The sequence below is a fragment of the Betta splendens genome, chromosome 16, assembly GCF_900634795.4.
Source record: "Betta splendens chromosome 16, fBetSpl5.4, whole genome shotgun sequence".
NCBI classification, from domain to species: Eukaryota; Metazoa; Chordata; class Actinopteri; order Anabantiformes; family Osphronemidae; genus Betta; species Betta splendens.
Window position 1 is genome coordinate 8176235 of NC_040896.2, and position 22141 is coordinate 8198375.

Consider the following 22141-nt stretch of genomic DNA (forward strand, 5'->3'; position numbering starts at 1 on the left):
GCCGGCCTTTAGCTTCAGTCACGGCTCTCGCGCCGCCTCCCGTTTCCAGCACGTGTTTTATGTATGAGCTGGAGGTTCCCGTGCGAGAGGGGCCAAACGAGCCCCGGTTCTGCTGCAAACACGTCCAAGATTCCGCTCGGATGAACGCGGCGCAGTCAGAGGAACAGGGTTCTGCTCGGCGCACGCACAGCGGGACACGCCGGCAGAACTCTGAGTCACGGCACATTCGTGACGCAGCTCGGAGGCGAAAGGAGGCGAAAGGAGGCGAGAGGCCGCGGCCTCAAACAGTCTGTCTCAGGTGGAAACGTCATAATAGCGTTTCTGCAGGAGCGGCAAAACTGATTGTGTGTAATAAGTTTACAACTTTTGCGTTGACGGGAAAAAAAAAAAAAAAAAAGAAGCTGCTTGAGGAAACTTGAAACAGACAGTTGCTGACTCATGAGCGTAGTCATCAGAAGTTGAAGAGGAGGAGTGAAAGACAAGAAAAGACAAGAGAGGAGCAGATAAAGGAGAGATGAAGGCTCTTTTACCCACAGGTGCTTCTCTGCACACACACAAACAGCGGCAGAGGAGCTGCAGCGACGACACGCGCCTCACGGGGAGAGTTATCGACTTTAAAGATCAGATCCATCCTAATATTAGAAGTGTTCATTTATAAAGCTGCAATGGGAGAGTAATTACAGCCGGTGCCGCATGCTGATTAATGCACGGCGCTGATGAACACGGGCTGGAATGCTGTTATTAAAGAGCGAAAAGGGCAAAATCATCCACCCCCACGCGAAAGATCATGAACTCCACCATTCACAACACGCAACGAGGCAACTAATTCCCCCACAAACAGCGGCCGAGGAATCCAGGACCCGGATACGGTCCGGATCCAGGTCAGGATTTTTAAATGACCTGAAGACACAGAACAGGAGCAATAGTTCAATGGACTGAGGGGTTAAAAGGGGACAAGTTGAGGTAGAAAAAAGAAAGGTTCCAAACCAACCTGAGACGCAGCACTTCGGCACCGAGGAGCATAAAACACCGCCTGGAGGACGCGTCTTCTTCAAGTTTGGCCAGTGTAGAAAAGCTTTGTGCAAAGGAGAGAAGCCCGGAAAAACTCCTGCCTCCCGGTTCCTCTCCGCCGCTCTCTCTGCGTGTACGTCTACGCGTGCATGACAGCAAGTCAACAAACAAATTCTCGCAGGCGGAGGGTGGAAAAAAAGCAGCGGCGTTAAAACGGACGCGTCCTCGCGCTCCGCGTCGCGGAGGCGCTGCGAGCGAACAACAACGCGGCGGCGGCTCCGCGCGAGAGACGAGGTCGAGATGGACCGTGATAGGCGAACATTGGCGAGCGGCTGTGTGCGCGTGCGTGCGTGCGTGCGTGCGTGCGTGGGTCCGCGCAGCCCTAACGTTAGCTCACGCCGTCCAGCTGGAGGAAAAACGCCACAACCGCACGCGTCACAGCCGGCGACATTCGCCGCGTCCTTCGGTCACAAGTGAAGGCGACTTCTGCTTTAGTTCGCGGCGCCGCATCCGAACCGCTTCATCGGCGGCCAGCACCGTCAGCGGCGGCGGCCGGAACCAGCCACGGCACCTCGGACACAGTTGTAATAAGCAGAACCGCCGCCGAGACCTAATAAAGCCTCGCTCGCTCGCGAAGGGACTCGCGCGCGGAAAAAAACCGGCTTAGCGTCGGGTTGAGCTGCATTTGACGGCGCGGCACAGACCGAGTGGCCGAGAGAGAGGAAGAATAATCATCATGATCACAAGCGGCGGGGAGATCCTGCTGCCGCGACGGAGGCGACGAGGAGACGAGAGGCGGACAGTCGGAACAGGTTCGCCAAATAAAACAAGGAGGAGGGGGTCAAAAAGTGCGCCTCACTTTCCGCTGTCTGTCGAGCATAAATGCGCGTTGCTGTGGACGCAGAGCCGCCTGCGATAGTAATAGTAGGAGGTGTCCTGTTGGTGGGGATCGGCGTCCGGACGGAGCTCCTCTTTCTTTCTATCTCCCTCTCTGCCGCTCCCCCCTCGTCCCCTCCTCTCTCCTCTCACTCCGTCTCTCCCTCTCTGTCCCCATTAAATTATTAGTTGTATTGACTCATCACTCCCCCCTCTCCCCTGTCCTCGCTGCTGCTGCCGCCGCCTGTGCTTTCCCTTTCTCCTCCGCGTTGCGAATGGCGTGGAAGATGAAAGGGGGTAGGAAGAATTTAGGTAAAAAAAAAAAGAAAAATAGGAGAAAGAAGGTGGAGGACGCTGCGTGCGTGTGTTGTGGGGTGGAGAGTGTGCGATCGAGACGGACTGGGAGAGAAATAATCCCCCCGTTAGAGGAAAACACATGATTCCTCTGCGTCTCGGGCCAAAAAAGTCCAGGCGGAGACGCAGAAAGTGGACAGAGGGACGAGCCGGGCGCGCGCGCGCGCACGCGCGCACACACAGAGGGGAACGGTGGTGCGATTTCCGGCTGTGCGCGCAGGAATTTTTAATCAGCTTGATTAGAGTGAGGCGGTCCTGCATTTATTACAGGACACACACACCAGATGTCTTAATTTATTGGTTTTTATTACTTTGGTCCAATTCACAGTAAAGGTTTTTTTTTCCATTTTACAAAATATCAATTTGTAAAATGCAGCAGTGACGACTGCAGTATCGGTGGTTCTCTGATTGACAAACATCACATCCAAAAATAAAGAAACCACACAATGAGCTCAGTCACAGAGAAGCTTTCCACTTCTGTAAAAGAAGCTTCCTGCCTGTCAGAATAGGTGCCTGTTTTCTTAGACTACTCCTTCAATGAATCTGCCTTTAATATTATTTGTTGGCTTTATGCATCGGAAATAGGGCTTTTACTTAAAGACAGGTCTCATCTGCTTTGTTAAAAAAACTGATGGCGGGTCTGACTTTTGCATTATTATGATTATTGTGCTATTGTCTCATCAACCTTACCTCAGTAGAAGGTCGTTCTGTATTGTGTCAAGGTGGATTCCACCAAAATATGAGGCAGCTTATCGTTGTTGATGCTGATAACGAACCTCCGAACTCTCAAAAGCAGGTGAAGAAATGAACGGAGGAGCATTTAGAGACACGATCTCTGTGACAACAGGATGCTGGGAGGTTTTTCTTGGTGTGTGTGCTGTCGTTATGGTTTTATAATTACTTCATGTCTGGAACAAACTGGAGCGAAGCAGCAGATGTGGAGACGAGGCATCACGTCTGCTGCTGAGGCCTGATGTGGTGTTTGTGCCTGACCTTAACGTGGCCTAATAATAAATGCGTGGTGTTGACGTTATGAGAAGGCCAGACCCCCCCCCCCCCCCCCCACACACACACACACACACACACACACACACACAGTTGACAATAAATAAACTGATGCTGCGCGTCTGTTGAGGTGTAGATGTATTTAGTCCTCTATTTTTAGGAGCCACAAAGAGTACGGGGGGGGGATTGAGCTCAACGTCATAATGACAGGTGAAATATTTCTCTGCGCACGTCAACATCTGCATCAGCCAGAAAACAAAGAATGAAGCGTGGCTGTCCAGGCTGTAAGAACAAAAACAGGAAACCAACACAAAACAGGAAGTGTGTACCTATCGCGATGAAGGCGCGCGAGGAGCCGCCGTCGAGGTCAGGCGTGTGTGAAACGCGACACCGCGGTTCGCGCCTGCTAATAAATCTTTGCAGGGATCATAAATCCCCCCCGCCTGAAACCATAAATACAGTGATGCCTCGCTGGCGCACACAAAGCCGCTGTTTCATAAACAAGGCTGCACCACAGGCAGAGCTCCTGCCGCGACTGCCGACAGGTCACGGCGGCGAAGACGCGTCCGCGTTCAGAGCGGTCGTCAGGAAGAAAACAGCGGAGGAACTGGAAGGCGTGGAGCAACACATGGAGGAAGGAGCTGCACTGTTACAGCAGCGTGCGGTGGAAGCAGTTCCACCTCTCACTCAACCCCTATGTGAAACCAAATCCACCCACCGTGGGAGGTCAAAAGTTTGTTCACTTCCAAATGCACGCGTGTCCAAAACGGCTGCATTAGGCATTCAGCGCAGAACGGCCGGCGGAGAAGCTTTTAGCGCCGAAACACAATGAGACACTCACCTTTCGGACCCCAGATGGAGCGAAGCCTTGCAATATTAACACCTAGTCAGAAAAGAGGTGTAAGTTTTGAGGGGGCGGCTGCACTTTAAGGGTCCCGTCTCTGTGGCTTTCTGACAGGAAATGGAAGACGCGTTTGCTCGCGCTAGTAGACGCGCTCACGAAGGCGCCGGCCGAGGCTCACGCACAGATTCACCCAGCAGTTCTCATCGTGACCCGTCGGGCTGTGAGCGAGCGGCCGGCGCCGCGCGCGTCCCGGCATCGGGTCGTATTCACAGAGCGGAGCACGGGTCGCGCCTGTGACCTCCAGAGGCGCAGAGGTCAAATCCACGCATCAGTCGCGCTCAACGTTTGTGTAAAGATCATCATCAGAGCGCTGGTTGTTATTGTGAGCTGACCACTGTGCTGCACCCAGACCCCCCTTCAGCATCAACACATGTTGACTCGTTCCTCGCCTCGGTCCCTCCTCCCCCACGGCCAGCGGCGCTCGGAAAAACGGGAGCGGCGGTGGAAGCGCAGCCATTGTCGGCAAATGCTCTTTTCTATTTGGCATGACGCAAGCAGCCGCAGTCATTTCCACTGCGATTGTCGGGCACCGTCAGAGAGCATCGATAACCCCTGCCAGGCCTTGGCAGCGCCAACAGGTGCCGGCGCTGCCAGCGAGGTTGGCACCGGCGTGGCTGTGAAAACCCTGTGACATCCAGAAGGGCACAGATTTGCACTGAATGCACCACTGAATCAACACTGCTGATTATCAATTAACATATACCGTTTTGTATCTCGCAGAAAAGAGGGGAAAATGGGTTCTGAACCACAAAAAGGCTGTTTTAAAACACTAGCCGCGCCGCCGCTGTTCTAATCATGTGCTGAATGCAGATTTAGCTCTGTTCAAGGTGGCTTTTTACAAGCCCGTGTGGCTTTGTGCTGCGCAGATACCGCGCGAGTCGCGTGCACGGCCGGAATTGTTCGGGCGGGATTTTGTGCCCGTTGGCGCCGTTTGTGAGGAAAACGTGAAAAACGAAATGCGGGACGCGACGGGCTGAATGTTCGCACGCAACAAAGGGCGCCTCGCGTGTAAATGTCAGGAGCGGGAGCGTCGCGGCGCCACAGGTGCATCACACGCGTATCAGAGGCATCACATGTGGCCTGCTGCTTTTGAACCACGCGCTCGCGTCTCGGGAGGAGCGCGTCTCACGTCTCTTTATTTACAAAGACACTAATAATCAGCGCACAAAGAGGAAAAGCCAGTGAATGTGTCAGTGTTGGCTCAGCACCGGGAAGCGTCTTCATTTACTGTGTCACTGGCTTTTCTCGCAGCACGTAGGTGTTCTGATGTCTTCATGCTCGCCACTTGTGATGCTTCTAATGGGCATTAATGTGATTATTTGGATTACTAATACAAATTAGTCTGCACATCCAGTCTGAGCACGGCTCACAAAGGAGCACGGGGGGAAGCGCTGTCACCGCTCCCACTTTGAGCCCTTTCTGCGAGTGTCTCCCGCCGTAAAAACACACACACGTAAACATAATGGTATTATTAGAGGCTGCAAAGGATTTATAATCTGTCGGGGAACGTGTCAAAACACGCCGGCATCAGTGTGGGTGCACACAAGATGTCATGTACAGTGGAGGAAAAAATAAAGAGAGAGAGAGAGAGAGAGAGAGAGAGGGTGGCAAAAACCAACAAGCAGCGAAAGCACTTGTCTAAACAGCAGCTCTGAACCGACGCCTCAACGTTCAGCTCAATGGTTTATTATCAATTAATTAAAGCCAACGGCAGAAAAGCCCGTTGACATTTACAGGTCAAATAGCGTAAGTGTGTTATATGTACGGGAAATGTGAGATCACCACAACAATGCTGCTGTCTCCGTTCTGAGAAATCGTCTGTTTGTGACTCTCGATGCTTCACCTTCCTGCCGTCAAATGCGCTCGACTTTCGCTCGGGTTCGTCTCCAGGAGGAGGGAGGGCGTCATCAGCTGTTCCGCTAAACCGCAGCCCCGCGTTTTCTATTAGCCTGTGCAGCAGCCGGCCCCGGCGTCCAATTACCGGAGAAATGAGGCGATTTCTACGCGTCTCGTCCGTCCGCGCTCGGCCGTGGGCGGAGGCGGCGCGGCGCGAACAACGGGGCGTAATGAACTGTGAGTCGGCTCCTAAGCGCTTGATTGTTTTCTAATCGCGTTATGTCGCCAGGAATAGCAGCGGCGTGAGTGGTCTCCACCTCAGGTCTGCTGACAGCAAGGCCCGGCGCCGGCGGCCTCGCGGCCCTCGCACGAGCACCGACACCTTCGTTATTGTTTTTTTTCCTTTCGGTGACGTGTGACGGGGAACCGCAGCGCCGCTAACGCTCCCCCCTCCACCCAAACCCCACAAACACCCCCCGCCCCCCCCTCCCGTGTGTGCACCGTCCCACGCAGACGCACGCCTCCAACGCATGCTCTCGGCACCGAGCGAGGCCTCGGGCCTCAGCGCCGCAGTCAGCTGAGCCGGAGCCGGGTCGGGTCAGCTGAGCCGGAGCCGGGTCGGGTCAGCTGAGCCGGAGCCGGGTCGGGTCAGCTGAGCCGGACCCTTCCTCAGTCCGTCCTCTGCTGCTCCGCTCGGCTTTATCAAATTAGAAAAGCAATTAGTCATAAACAATCACTGGGCATCAAAGAAGGGGTTTTTTAAGAAATGGACTTTTCTCTCGCTGGACCCCGGTCGTCACATGGGCCAATAATTAAAGTCTAATTTCTGCCTCGTGGATCGCCACAAATAAACAATTAATACAGCTGGAAAGAGTGAGTGTTTGTGTTGTGAGAGAGACGCACTGAGCCGAGCCTCGTGGCACAGGACCCGCGGCACCAGCGTCATGTCCTGCCGGGTTTTCCCTCTGAGCGGCACCCGGGCCTCGCGGGGACCGGGTTCCTCAGAGGAAACAAAGGCAGGCGACGCTTTGGCGTCGGGGGGGATGAGGGAACGATGAGGGGAAGAGGGAAAACCACAAGGCTGAGGTGGACGTCGTGAAGAGGTGCAGACTTGTGCTTCTTATCGACGGTGCATATTTTTACTTGCGCATTTAATCCCTCGTCAAAGGAGGCATCACCCATCTAGTGGCGAACAAAACCGCTCCGAAGGCGCGATGTGTGTATCTGTTGAAATTGTTTCATTGGAGTATGTGGGTGGGTATTAACAACCTGATCTTAGCGCTTTCCTCTAAATCGCTCCCTTTTTTTTTTTCGTCGAACAAAGGATTCGGAAAAACCTACACAGATCGGATGAAGACAAGCATCGGCATAAAAGACAATGAGTTTGTTTTTTTTTTTCTCTCGCAAAAAAAAAAAAATGATAAGAAAATAACGCTGAGACCTGTAATAACGCGATTAGAATCGCGTAAACTTAAAGGCGTCCTTAGAATGTGTTTGCCACGGCAGCGTGAAGCGCGATAAACAAGGACAACAACAAGAAAAGTCAAACGCAGAAGGGATGTCATTCTGTTAGAGCGTGAAACCGACATGACGGACTTTGGCGCTTCTCTGTTTTTATCTCCTGAGGAGGACGTGCCAGCTCGTTCAGCGAAGGGACCCGAAGACAATGCGACGCTTTTATCACTAAGCCAAGGAATCTGGATCAACTGTATGCAAAACATATGCCAGAATAAATGCAGTCCAACGCCCCCCCCCCCCAACCCGAGCCGGAGCCCCCTCCTCAGTCTCTGCTTTCATAGGGAACTTCTCAGATAATGACAGAATGAGCTACAACTCCACCAACGTCGCAGTAAGCGTGCACCCAGGGTGGTATGTCTGGATCTGAGGGGGGGGCTGCTTCCTCACATTTTTGAGCCCTGGAATGCAGCAGTCCTATTAACGCGCCGAGGGTTTCTTTTACCAAACTGGTTGCAACATGTCATCAGTGGAGGAAAAAAAAAACGCGAAGAATCATTGTTATCTCTCTCCTCTATTAGCAATCAAAACAGAGCTATTTCATAGGCGGGTGGGACGGGGTGGGGGGGGGGTGGAATCCCCAAAGAGCCACACATTAAAAAACGAGACAGGCCTCTTATTTACTGGCGACAGTCTAATAAATACATTTGTTGGCAGCTAAACAGGTATTTACTCTGCTCCCGACCACAGGTATAATTTCACTGTTTGCTGAGCTGTTATTTTGCTACAGAGATAATTATCAAGGTGGTAAAGAAAGACGATTAATGGTTTTAGCCGAGATATCAGTCTCAGCAGAGTGAGGCGGCCCAGCCCCGAACTCCCAGCAACAAGCAAACCCACTTTTCCTTTTTACAATCTGCAGCTTTTTGCTGCGAGGAGTGAAACTGTAGCTCAGAGCTTTGTCGTTTTTGCGTCCCGATGACTGCCTTCACTTCACAGAAGTGCTCCTGATTTGGCTTTAAAGCCGAGCGGCGACGCCGTCTGCGGCTGAATGCGCGACGCCGACAACAACAAGCATCCCACCCCGTGCTCACCTGCAGACTAATTGGTCTCTCAGGGTCACGGGCGGCTGCCGGCGCCTCCCCTCGCTCTCGCCCGGCGGCCCGAGCGCTCGGCGCCGCCCGCGTCTCGCTGCTCCGGCGCGGCCTCGCCAGCCGCCGATAACGGACGAGCGCCGGCGCCGGGATTTAAAAGACGAGAGGCCTCTGGCTGTTTGTGAACGTCACAAGCCGGCTTCCTGCTCTTACACTACTACAGTACAGTAAACGCTGAGCAGGCGGGTTTCGATGAGCTGTAATGAAAACAAAACTAAGCGACGAGGGGGAAATATCAGAGTACAACAAGGTTGAACCTGTAAAGCAGAAAAGGTAAAAAGGTGCAAACACTTAGGTGTTTTCCCAAGTCTCCTCCTAATTGTAAATCACGGTAGGATTATTGTAAGAACTGTGAACACAATTAAAGGAATTCATTATGCAGTAATAAGCTGTGACAGATGTTTGGGCTTTACTGCAGGGTCTGTGTGACCTGGCAGGGAGACGCCTCTGATTCTTATCATTCCTGCCAAACTAGTTTATGTGGAGAAATCCTGCCAAGCGGCTCCACGCCGCCGCGGAGCCGCGTGTCCGCAGCCGATGATCAGAAAGCGGTGGCGGCGAGTAAAACCGAGAAGTTCTGATTCAACGCTCGCGCGCGGCCGTTGGGGCTTTCATCTCGTCTGAGGACTTTTACAAGAAGTGACACATGGAGAGAGAGACAGGAAAAGGGCTGTGTGTCACTGCTGTCAAAGGTACTGACCAGATAAGCCACAGCACCTTGAGCTGCCACAGATCTGCAGAGATAAAAGGAGCGCCGATCGCGGCGGCGCTGCGACCTGCTTCGTTCCCATGCAGCGGTGCCACGCTTGACCTTGTAATCGCACGTGAGCGGGCGGGCGAGCGAGCGAGAGAGAGAGGCGGGCGCACGACCTGACAGCAGCAGCCAGATAATACACAGGCGGTGACACCGGAGGCTCAGCACGGTGATGTCCCTTTAATTATCTGATCTGATGGAGCTTCTGCGCTCGTGTGCCAACGCGGTCAGCGCGTTTCACGCCGAAGCGACGAGTGAAATATTCATGGCGGCGCTGGTGCAGGGTGACCCGGGCCGACGTACACGAGCCAGCGCGAAGAGCTGTGTGAAATGTCAGCAGCTATTTTGTAAAGGAGCAAAGAGTGAAACCTTTGAAAAACGTGAAAACCACAGAACATCAGTGCCCACGCACGTTTGAGACGCTGTATCTTCTCATAACTGCTGTGTGTGTCTACACACACACACACACACACACACGCGCACACACACGCCTGATTCTACCTGAAATTACTTTATCAGCACTGTGACAAAAGCCACAGCACAGACCAAACAGCATTACTCCACCATTGGTGTATCATCACATCTATCTGACTGAGTCACACCAAGTCTGGCAGAAACAAAGCAATAAATTCAGTTACTGTTTATTTCCCTCAGAAATAATGATTTTAGCTTGGGCTCAGTCAGAGACACAATGTGCTTCATGCTACAGCAATAAAAGTGTTGAAGCAAGTTGACACATAATTAACTAGTAAGTCTGTGGAGATAATAAATGAAGTGGCTCTAATGGCCTAATAAAAAGTAGTAAAAGTTGATGGGCAGTTGGGCTGCAGCGTTTCTAACACACGTCTGCTGCGGTTTGTCAACACGCGCTATAATAAAGACAGAGAAGGCCCCGTTTAATTACGTGTATGAAGGAAAAAGATAAAATTCCTCCTCAACGTCCACAGCTCGAAGGACAAAAACTGCACAACTTTAAATTGTGCAGCCCGAAAAGCGGAGGCTGCTCGAACCATCCGGTCGAGCGGCGGCAGCGGCGGCAGCATCACTTCTCGCTCCGAGCTGCGCGTCGGAGAAGTTCTCAAACGAATTAGACGCGATGGACGCAAACCGTCCCCGCGAATATCACGCGCGCGTCGCTTATTCCCGCAGAAACGGCGCAGGCCCGTTCCCGCACAGGAGAATATTTGACGCAGAAAAAAAAAGTGAAGGGTGACGCTCAGAGTTGGATTTCTGCTTGGTGAAATATTACACCTCAGCAGCCGTTCTGCTCTGTGCGGGCTTTAAGCGATTTCAAAGAGAAGTCTGTGAATTGCTTTTAATTCCTTTAGACGCGAGTAATTCGTTATTACAGTTCCGAGGGGAGGCACCGTATTTTACGAGCCACGCAATAAAAATATGATTTAACACAAACGCAGACGCGCCGAGCAGAGCGGCAGCGCGGCTGAGGAGACGCACTCACACTGTGGGACCGTACCTTTAAAGTCAGCAGTCGCCCGACCTCCTGTTTTCCATCAAAAGTTGAACCACCTCTTGTTACCGCTCCACGGCGAGAGATCCAAAAATAGCGGGTGACGAGGGGGAGGGAGTCGTCTGCTGGAAACCGCGCCGGCGGAGGCTGAAGTTGTGGAGCGCACTCGGCGGATGGAGCGCAGAAATGCGAGCGACTGCGCGCTGCGGGCAGCGGGGGTGAAGTGGAGGAGAGGAGAGTAGCGGCATGTGAGGAGGGCTGCTTTGAGAGGGTGGCAGGTAAACGAACCGCCCCTCCCCGTTTCTGATGCTCAAATCGATGATTTGCCAGCTGTGGCGCAGCTTGTCTCATTGCCCCACTTTGGTTTTTACAGCCGCTCCTCTCCGACGCTCTGCTCTCAGGGGACAGGGGGGAGAGAGAGAGAGAGAGAGAGAGAGGGGGGGAGAAGTCAGTGACAGGAGATCTCTCACACTCATTCATTTTCATATTTACACGCCACATGTTTGCATGTCAAGAGGAAGAAGGGGAAAAGTCCGCTAAATAGGCGACTGCGCGCAGCGGCGCGCGCTCTGCTCCGCACAGAGTCAGAGCGTGTTGTTTGAAAAGCGGAGGGCAACCTGCCAGCCTCGGTCCACGCGCACCTGAGCGGAATATGAAACCATACAGCGCCGTATACATCAGATGCGCTCACCGACATAATAGAGCGGTTAATAAGGCAGATGGGTCGATTTGTTCCACAGCAAAAGTCTGCAAAAATTAAAACGAGGAGAAATAAATCAAGAATAATTAAGTTTGAGCACTGCTTGTTGAAAGAGGGGCTAATTCTGCAGTCTGTTCCCTGGTTCTGTTTGCCGAAAGCTATTTTTTCAATTAATTTCGCCAATTTAAACAAAGCTTTTAGAGGAAAATAATTATTATTCTGACTATTCGCCAGTGAACATTTGAGGCATCGTTACTGAACCAGAATTACTTTTATTTTATTTTATTTTATATAATCAAGCTGTTGCTTTTTCTTGTGCAACTTTGGTTAACTGCGGACGTTTCTCACAAACACAAAAAATCTCTTTATATTTAGAAACAATAAAAAATAAAAATGATATAAAATAAAATAAAATAAAAAACAACACGTTTAAGGAATGGGAATATTTTGTAGGAGATGAGCGGCGTAATTTCTGTTCCCTCCGTTTTCTTGGACATCTCGGAGGACGCAGCCTGGAGCAGAATCAGCCGAGCCTCAGAGGACAGTGACAGATAGCGGAGAATAAAGCTTTTATTTTGATCCCACGGTGTCTACATGTGTTTCTGCTGTTTTAATTGATTTCCTGCAGAAAGGTACAGCATATAGAAATACTTTTTTTTTTTTTGCCAAAGTCCACAATTAGACGAGAAATATATTTTATTTAAAGACAGGTTGGATAAATTCAAATGGTCATGTGTTAATTCTTGTTATTCAGTGACACATTCAAACTAGATTTATATATATCAGGAAAAAAAGGAGAAATGAAATATCTTCATGGCTGAATGATTATTTCTGTCTTGCTCATTCCTTGATGATGTCTGTGTCCATCACACATATGCTACCGTTTGTATTTAAGTCTGTAATGTCAGTGTGTGTGTGTGTGTGTGTGTGTGTGCGCGCGCGCTTTGCATTCACACTTGTATATGCGTTGTGTGCGTTTCTGAACTTTTATGCTCACGTGTTGTGTGCAGCTATGTGTGTGTGTGTGCGTGCACGTGTGAAATGATTGACAGTTTGCATCTGCACACAGGCTAACTGCTCTGCACTAGCAGGTGTGCAGAAGCCCACAGGTAATGCAGCTGTTTGCTTACAATATGACTGTGTTTCTCTTACCGGGTTTAGCATAAATAACACACTGATCCATTTACATTTACACTTAATTTACACATCCCAGTGAAAATAGAATTACTGGGAAGGAGCCTGAAAGAAGGCGACACGAGACAATCAGAGGTGAGAGACGTATAAAAATGAAATAAGCATTCTTAAAATTATTCTAATTGTGTGCAGCGTGAAGAGACTGGACTGGAGTCCTTATCGTAAGCTCATATGTACAAATACTTCTCAGAAAAGTTCATTTGTTGTGGTTTTGGGACTCCACAAAAGTTTCATTATGAAGCATCTGAGAAAAGAGAGAGAGCGCGAGAGAGACGAAAAAAAAAAAATCACACTCACACACATACACAATCTCTGCATATGATTCACACCAGCTCTCTCCTGGGAGGCTGAATAGGAATTGAAAAGTTCCAGTAAAGGCATTCAAATTTGCTTTCTGCATAATTATAAATTCATGCTAAGTTAGGGATGTTTTCATCATTACGGACAACAGCTGGTGATTTCAATGCAGCCTGTGTTTTATCCAGCAATTTATGTTTCTGCCTCCAAAGCCCACATGTGCTGCAGTCGCCACTCTGACCACAAGGGGGGAGCGATGAGTCTGATTTGAAAGAGGAGGAGAGAGGAGGGACGATGACCTTTCCCTCAGACACTTTGGACTTGAACGTGCGACTCGCAAGCAGCATCTCGCACAGAGGAGATTATTAGCGAGGCAGCGACGTGTGAGAGCCGCGGACGGCTCCCAAAACGTGCAAAATGTTAATGTGCGTTTACGTCACTGAAGCGTAAAGAGGGCTCAAACAAACAAACAAAAAAAAAGAAGAGGAGAAAATCGAGAAACCCAGTGTGTGTGAAGTGTAAACAAATCAAAGTAGACCCTGAGCGGAGACGTTTCCATCGTCTGCACTTTTGCTTTCTCTCCCAACAATAAAGAGCACTTGGCAAATTACAAGGGTTATACACCCCAAAATTAATCTTTCCAACCCATAACTAAATAGAGAGACGCTGTTGCCTCTCCATCAAGTGGGTATATTTTAATTACAGGCTATTGACTACTGAAAGTAATTTGTCTCAGAAACATGCCCAAGAGCGAAAAGACAGACGTCTCATCTAATGTGGAATGCTCCACCACTTCTTTCTTGCTCTGGTTTTGTGGTTAGCCTTTGCAACCTTCCACAGAGGCTCTTTTATAATCGCTCACCTTTTAAAGATTAACAAGGATTCCTGAGACAACTCGCACTTGTCTACTGGCTTTATCCGGGGGTGAGGACTGGATTTTCTGTCCTTTTCTTCTCCCTCTGATCACACGAGGAGTAATTGAAACTGGAGTGTGGATTTCTCTCTTTGCCTTTTCCTCCTCGCCGTCGCTTAGCATTTGGAAACAGAAGTGCTCTAAGAGCTCACCTCTCAAATGAAACACTATTAATCCTCATTTGAGCGCTGCCAGGGAGGACAATGGAGATGAGAGCCAATCAGAACAATAAAAGCTGACCCCGAGCGGCGCCTCCGGAGCGCCCACGCCTCCAGCTGTTAATGGGATGTCAGTTAGCCGGGCGAAAGAAAACAGCCCAGGAGTGTAATTACTGTGTGGCGTGAACTCTCCCATCAGCTGTGGCAGCGTTGCCGCACGAGGAGCGCGGCAGCTGCCCAGATGTTGCGGCGCCGGGGAAAGTTAAGTTTCCTGCGAGGTGTTTCTGCAAGCGGCGCTCGCCTGTCACTCACGCGGCGGAGACAAAGCTGCGAACGCGTCTCCCTCAACCTGTTGTTTCTCCGCGCGGCGCTCGCCTCAAACCTTGATCATTACAGCAAACAACCTCCCTGATCAGGAGGCTCAGCGGGAGCCGCGTTCTGAACTCTTTGCTGCTTCTACATGCGTGTCACATGATGTAAATGTTTGTCCCCGGGAGGTGTAATAACATGTGAGAGAATTCTGATCATTGGTATCAGCTCAGCGTGGTCGGCAGCAACACTAGCCTCTCAATTATAAATCATTTTCCGTGCTTGGTTAATTCTGGGGAAGCAATTACTCCCCTAATGTAGTGATTCCTCCTAAGCATAGTTATTTTACTGGTGGGGTTTTTGGGCATTTAGTTGTTTGTCATCTTGTTGTGTTTTGAATATTACGAATGTGACTGCTGAACTTCACCCAGTAGGAGGAGGAGGTGCCATACTGGTCATACTGGCAAACAAACGTGGCTGCATGTTTTACCACTTAGTTAAATAGCCTTAGCTGAAAACAGCCCAGCGGTTCCTACAGCCCCGCCCCCTGTTTCCTTGCCCCGCCCACCACTGATTACCTGCACCAGGTGGGATCTGTTAATTAGCAGACACCATCTCAGCTGGGAGTGGAGGGAGGCCAGACTCAGTGAGTGTGTGTTGTAGCTTTTGACTGGCTGAACTCACCTGACGCAGGCTTGAGTGGGGAATCGCTGGTTCCTCAGCTGGTCCTCATGTACTTAAAGGCCTCAAGTCGTCACTCCTGAAACTCAAAACATTTAGAGGTCACATAACCGAGTTAAGTGGGCTGAAGCTAACTTAGTTACGCTTATCTAACCTAATATCTAGATGATCGTACGAGTTAGGACGTATCTGACTATTACGTTAGATAAACTTAACTCACTTGTGTTTAACTTACAGAACGTCTTCGTGTTCTCTGCAACGTTTCTGTCTGTTGAACTTTATTTGCGACTAATTCTTTTTTCACATTACTGTTACATGAACTAAGCCCGTGAAACACACTTTACAACATACTGTATTTAGATGTTAAATATTTTCATCTGTACTTTAAATGTAACCCTTTATTAAAATAAAGCATCTGAGCATGTTTCCTAACTTCATTAGCTACAGTAGATGCTGGAATTTCCTGATTTCGATACAGCCTCTAATTCATTTCCCATCTGCCACAGGACAAATCAGAAACAGGTGTTAGAAAAGTTAGTAAATAATAAAAAGCTTTCCTCCCGTTTTTATCTGCATGTGACTTTGGGGGTGAGGATGGCTTAAGCCTTGACACCAGAAGGGAAGCATGTTCAGTGTCAGCACGGCTCTTCTCTTGACGTGCATCCGTGTATCTGGAACCCTCAGCCCTGACCTCCAGCTTGTTTGTGTCAGCCGTGACGTCGGCCGCGGCGCCGAGCACCGAGCCGAGGGAGGCGCCGTGAAACCGGGCCTGCGTGTTTGACACGCATGTCAATGCAGCGCCGGCGCCTCACTGAGACACCCTATCTCCCGGAGAGTCTATTAGCTGTGCGTAATTAAACAAATGTGATTAGACTGATCCAAACTCACACAACTGAATCCCCGGTAAGGAGTCGGCCGTGAGAGGCGGCTGCACAGTGAAAGTGGAGTCACGCATGGCTCGGCTTTATTAGCATGGCGAACGTCTGCGTGCTGCACAGTTAACCTGTGAGTAATGTGTGCGGGCAGCGACATTTCAAGTCCACTTCTGAAGTGTGTCAATCACAGTTAAGCACTAACTGTCGAGAGAAAGTGAAGCTGGAGTGCCAGGATAAGGTGATAACTAATAACAGATTGAATGCTGGGAATTTAGAGCGATATGTGGGTGGGATTTAGTTCTGGGTGTCAGTCGTAACCAGGTGGAAAGCAAGAGGGAAATTTTCTAAGTTGTTAAAGATGAATCACTGACAGAGACACGAGAAACCAAAGTAACTCCGCTTGCTAATATTTCAAGGGGATTTTAACCTTGAGTCATTTCAATTCACCATCGACTGTAAACTGTTTCTGTCAGAAAATATGGAGTTTGCGGCTCAGAAGTAGTTCAGCTGAGGAAACGAGTTGCACCTAACTGAGTTAAAGTTTGAACTTCATCTGCCCTCAGCGTCTCCTGAGTTTGATTGTGCACTCGTTAGTCAATCACAGACATTCAGGGCAGCGCTGCTTAAAACAATGGCCTGTCTATGTCTGAGTGGTTCTGATGAGCCACTGCAGGTAATACAGCTCTGATAGATATGTTATGGGTCAATGCCAATTCAAGCTAACGAGGCTCTCTGTAGTTTCTTAAAAAGTTCAGATCCTCTTGAATCCGTCATTGGACGTCCGCATTTCTGCCGTCAAACGTAATGGTTGACGGCGTCTTGTAAAGTTTTGGTACAAACAATGCAGCTCGAACGGCGCATGAAGGTAGGAAACACCCAGGAGAGGTGTGGTAGTAGAGAGGAGACAACCTGGCACCTGGAGGGAGGAAGTGCGGCTGCTGAACAGGTGAAATGGATGAGGCAATAATTACAGTGGAGCTGAAGATTGGCTGGAATGGAGGGACAGGAAGTGGGTGACAAAAAAAAAGCTTGAACGTGATTTGACTTTTACACATTAAGACATTCGGTGTGAAGGACCAGTAAGATGTCAGGAGTGATTTCACTGTCCATCGTTGTGCAGCTTGTCCTGCACTTACACAAACAGAAACACAGTTGATGCTGCTACTGTATTTCTTGCTTGGTTCATTCCCTGGGGCTTAGTCACACAAACCCAAGCCAAGGAAAATAAAAAATGCACAAGGCATCAGTGTCTATCTGCGATCGGAGTTCTCTGGATTATTGCAATAGAAGAAAGATGTAGTTCAGCTTTGTTCAGTGATTATCTGATTTGTGCGAACAATGTTTTTAGATTAAATCTCTATATCTATATTATTATATTTGATCTTTAAGTTAGGACCCGCCCTAGTGATAGGTTCGTTCTAAGTGGAACTGTAGCATGTGGCTGAGATGTAGGATGGATTGGAGGCACCTGGTGATCTCAGTACTGACCACTGGCCGTGGAACACGTAGTGTCAGGTGGTGTAGAAACTAATCTCCCAGAGGCCTTTGTTCCACAATGAGAATATACAGTATGTGTGAGGGAAACCAGATGTTGGCTAATACTTTATCAAAATAGCAACAGATCTTAAAACCAAAAACCGTGGAGGAAAGGACGATGTCTTCTGTTGAATCACACATAATAACGTAGGGCGGGTGGGCATGATGTAACCATGGCAACATCAGTAGGCACCAGAGTACACACCTCGACTGAAGCGCTCTGCAAACACGGCTGAAGTTTAGGCCTCATCGGAGAAGTCAAAACAGGGAAGCGTAGTGTTGACTGAATCAATTAGGATTTATCAAAGTGAGACACTTTACCAGGCGCAGCGATGCTAAACTGCCAAATGAGGCTGTGGAGGACACACATACATGTTTACATTACGCAACTGTGTTTTTATGAGTAAACAACACTCAGGAGCAGAACTGAGGAGTGTGACATTTGGACCCTGTGCACGGCGGACGCACAAGCAGTACAAACACGTGGAATGCAACAGATGTGGGTCGCGTTGGGCCAACACACGCTTGGCTGGAGATAGTTTGAATCAGTAGCATCAGCATCTGTAACAGCGCTGGAGAAGACGATGCTGGACTCTTAAAGGTTTACTGTCAACCGCACTTAAACTATGGTTTATTAGAGCAAAATGTACTATTTAAAGTAAAAATCAAATGTTCATACTTCGACTGCATTTAAATCAACTTTCCAGCTGACATGGAACACAGAGTCTCATAACACGGCTATATCTGTCCTGGAGCCTGTGAATTTTCTACTCGAGCAGCCGTCACATCACCATTAAGAATTGGAATGCCTTTAAGCCTCTTATACATGTTTCCCTTTTAGCCACCATGACTTTCTGAAACCACTGCACCCAGATGAATCTCCACTTCCCGAAGCCTGGCTAAGCTAATTGTATTTTTATTGGCTGCCGCTGCACCAGGGCACGCACAGCAGGTCGGGCGAGACGAGGAGTTCACGGTAACTCTTTGTCGGCGACAAAGCTGGAACGGCACCTGTGCGCGAGTCCAAATTAACCAGCGCAGCTTTAATTGTGAGGAAGGTGAACAATGAAGCAGAGTTCCACCAAATAAAGGCTGAAGCGGAACAAATGCATAGAAATAATAAAATGCAACCATTGGCTCAGTTTGCACGTTAAAAACGACAATGCGTAAGAACATTGGTTCTGTGTTTAACGTGACTGACCCCAGATCAGCGGGGAACATTGGATTTCTGCTGTCATCTCAGAACAATGGGGTTGAATAGGAACGCTTGCGGTGCTCACAGCACTGGGAACAGAGGTCTACTGCATAGGAAGGAAATGTTACACACAGGGATGTACGATGATAAAAATGGAAGACCCAGACCAGGTTGGGTCCACCAGCAACTGCAAACTGGAAACATCCAGCTGCAAAACCAGTAGCAAGGAACAGAGAGGATAAAGGAAACTTGATCCAAACTCAGTGTCGATCTAAACCATCCTGAAAAACCTGTTGACTGGGTTCAATTCAGACGATTTGGCTCTGAACGGATGTTTTTACCGGCTGATGAATACAGTAAACAGTAAACCCTTAACTACAACTTTTATTACAATTTTTACATAAAGTTAAATTTTTGTGGGTAAAGTGACCCACGAGGAATCAGTGCCACCTCAACCGACTTAAGGAGAGCTGCCAAAAAACACCAAAAGTCAGTTGTGTTTGAGTGTTGGTGGAAGTGTCACAGGCTCATCCATCAATTCAGAGACATCTCCATACGCTGCAATGCATCACTTCCTCTCTAACAATCAGTCAAAGTAAAAGCTCTAATCCCGCTCGCGTTCTCGACTTGCCTTTGACAGCAGCTTAGCCGTCCTGCCATCCAGCACAACGCAGCGGGTATGGAGAGCCCTCAGGGGTGAGATATCGTTCCCCCACCCGCACCTCCCCCTTTCACCACCTCCCTGGTTGCCCCCGGTGACAGTGACAGAAGTCTGTAATTGCCACCTCGTCAGACGGCTTCATTAAGATGAGCATTGTCTGCGCGGCTAAACGGTGGCGGATGGGGAAGAGCGGCGCGCGAGCCGAGGAGAGGAAGGAGCCCACAATGCAATTACTGCATCGCTGTGACAGGTGGGGCCTCCAATCCTCTGTGCCGATTCATGCAGGGGAGCCGTGGTGGGCTTGCATCATTTTTCACCCCCCTCCCCTCCCTGTCATTAGTTGGTAATGATTGGATTATTTTGCAGATGAATCGCAGTATATGTCTTGCTCACAAACATTTCCTGGTCATATTAATCAAAACCATCAAGGCAGAGCAGTCAGAGCGAGTTAAAAAAACAACACGTCTAGATTAAAAATTACCGCAATCCTTCATCTGTGTGCCGTTAACCCTTTGATGGGGAGGGGTTGCTGTGCCGTGTGCCATCTTTAATGAATCTCACACATTATGACAGTCGCTATGAATTATGAAAACAAGAATGTTTAGGGTTCACAAGACTTGAAGAGTGCTACTCCTAAAGCCACACACCAACGCTCTTATCACGTCGTGTGCAGCCCAGTATCTCCATTCATACTGGATGCGGTCCACCCTGTGCCAATAACTCGTGCCAGTGACTCACAGCGCAGAGCAAAGACCAGCAGGGAAGGGGTCACGTCACCCGGCGGCCGCCGCTCGGACCGGCTCGTCGATGTTTGCATTGCTGGATGTAAGCTTTTTTTCACTGATGAGCACAAAGAAGTGAGAATAAGGGAAGGTTCTTTTAAGCTGTAACGCCATGGTGTTTTTCAGACTACGAGAAGCCAGACGTTGTCTTTGCATGAATATTCACAAAGAACATAATACTATACAGTATTTCAAGGCTCGCTTGCAGTAAATTTGTTATTATGTTTATTATATTTGAATGGCAGTGATGAGATGCTGCTTACTGAAAAGTAAACTAAGGTAAAAAAAAAAACATTGTCTTTTAACAACTTTTTGTTTTGTGCAGACTAACTTTAACAGGCCAATGTGTGATACTTCATTTTTACTTGGTAGGACTACGAACACACAGTCTTAGGGGAATGAACATAAATGAACTACTTTCTCGCTCCTTTAGTCCACCCCAAGCGAAACACATTCCTTTCATCCATCGAAATTCCACATGATTGAAATTGCCCTCGGTGGAAACATATCATAGCCATCCACGGCTCTTGGACAGCTCCCATTGGGCGGTTCGGCCCATGCCAATGCGTCTGGGTTGGCCGAGGGCCTCCAGGGAGGCCGGGGCTTATGTCTCCATGGGCCAGTAAGCCTAGAGGCCCTATAGCCCTGGGAAATGCAGCAAATCAGGGGTGCACCTTGGCAGCGGTGCCCCTCCTCCCCTTTGCCTAAGGACTGCCATTGCTAAAGGAAGGCTAATGGTGGCCAACTGTGCAGCGAGTGGGTCTGGGGTGTTGGGGAAGCGTGTCTGTAGGTTCATCTGGATTGGCGTCGATAAGGATGTGCGCTCTTCGTCCTCTGCCTATCACCGCCATGCATGGGGTGAGAGCCGAGTGTGACGCGTGGATGTGTGTGCGGCAGTGGCACAATGATGAGGGACTGGCAGACCGTCTCCAGAATGACAACAGTGACTGATGCCACACCAGACATTCCATTCAGAGGAAACGGCGGCGTGGTCAGCACCATGCCAGCTTCCACAGGCCCCAGGACACCAACCCCCTCCTCCAGCCTTTAAGCAAAGACCATGGCAGTGATGGCATGAGCGTCCAACTGAGCAAATGGGAAACAAACAAAAGGGGGAAGATTTGTTTGGTCTTAACTTTTCAGATTTCTGGTTGTGTGATGAAGCAAACGGCTCTACAAGCACAAAAAAGACCTGAACTGTGAAATATTTGCCAACTCTCAAACTCAAATGAAACAATTGAAACGATTATTGACAATATCCCCAACCGTTGAAGTTCGATGGAACACTGTCCCCAAAATAAAGAACCTTTCAAAATGTGTGATTATGTCATGACCCTATTTAGATGTCAACTTGTTGGTTAAACTCAGTCTTGGGTTTTCATTATTGCATGTCTGTGTCTTGAATGAATAGATATTGGTTCACTGTTGAGTAATATTAATGAACGTGTAGTAACAGCATCCAGTAATTACAGATTGCATTCAAGGTTCAAGTTTCTTTTTTGACTTTGACTTGCATTTGTGGTATTGTTAAAATTAGGGAGTGACTGTCAGAGTTGGCTGAACACAGACCTTAAGTACAGGCCTGTACCCAGTAACTCTGGACTTTTGTGTACAATTTAGATTGACTACGTGCTATTCACCACCCAACCCTCCACACCCTTTATTTCCATGTGGCAGTGAGTGAGTAAAGCTCCACTGTACAGCAGTTGTGGCTCCTAGAAACTCCTGAGAACCTACAACACTTGTGGGTTTACACTGCATGTATTTTATTTTGATGGATCAATTGCTGAACTTCCTGTTGGTAATAGAGGCTCTCTGGTGTGGTGACGGTACAACAGAGTGTAAGTGAGCCAAAGGTTTAGGTTCTAAACTTTCAGTGATGAGAGAATTCAGCCAGACCCTTGTTGGCGGCACCAAAGGGCTTAGTTAGACTGAAACCTGCTACGAACTGACAAAAAATTAAATGGGCTACACAATAACACTAATCGCAATAACAATTGTTAAAAAATCCCAATTTACCTGA

At 49.1% G+C, this 22141-nt stretch overlaps 1 protein-coding gene across 3 annotated transcripts in view; it reads right to left on the reverse strand.

Moving 5' to 3' along the window:
* LOC114842702 (DNA-binding protein SATB1) overlaps window positions 1-11208 on the reverse strand; it is a 48532-nt gene extending 37324 nt beyond the window's left edge. For 2 of the 3 annotated variants that reach the window (XM_055503186.1, XM_029128491.3), the window contains exon 1: window positions 10824-11208. The gene's annotated coding sequence lies outside the window, so the exon portion shown is untranslated. Of the gene's footprint in view, window positions 1-991; window positions 3279-10823 lie in introns of those variants that run through there. The other variant, XM_029128490.3, reaches the window with a different exon arrangement.
* Window positions 11209-22141: the final 10933 nt, after the last annotated feature.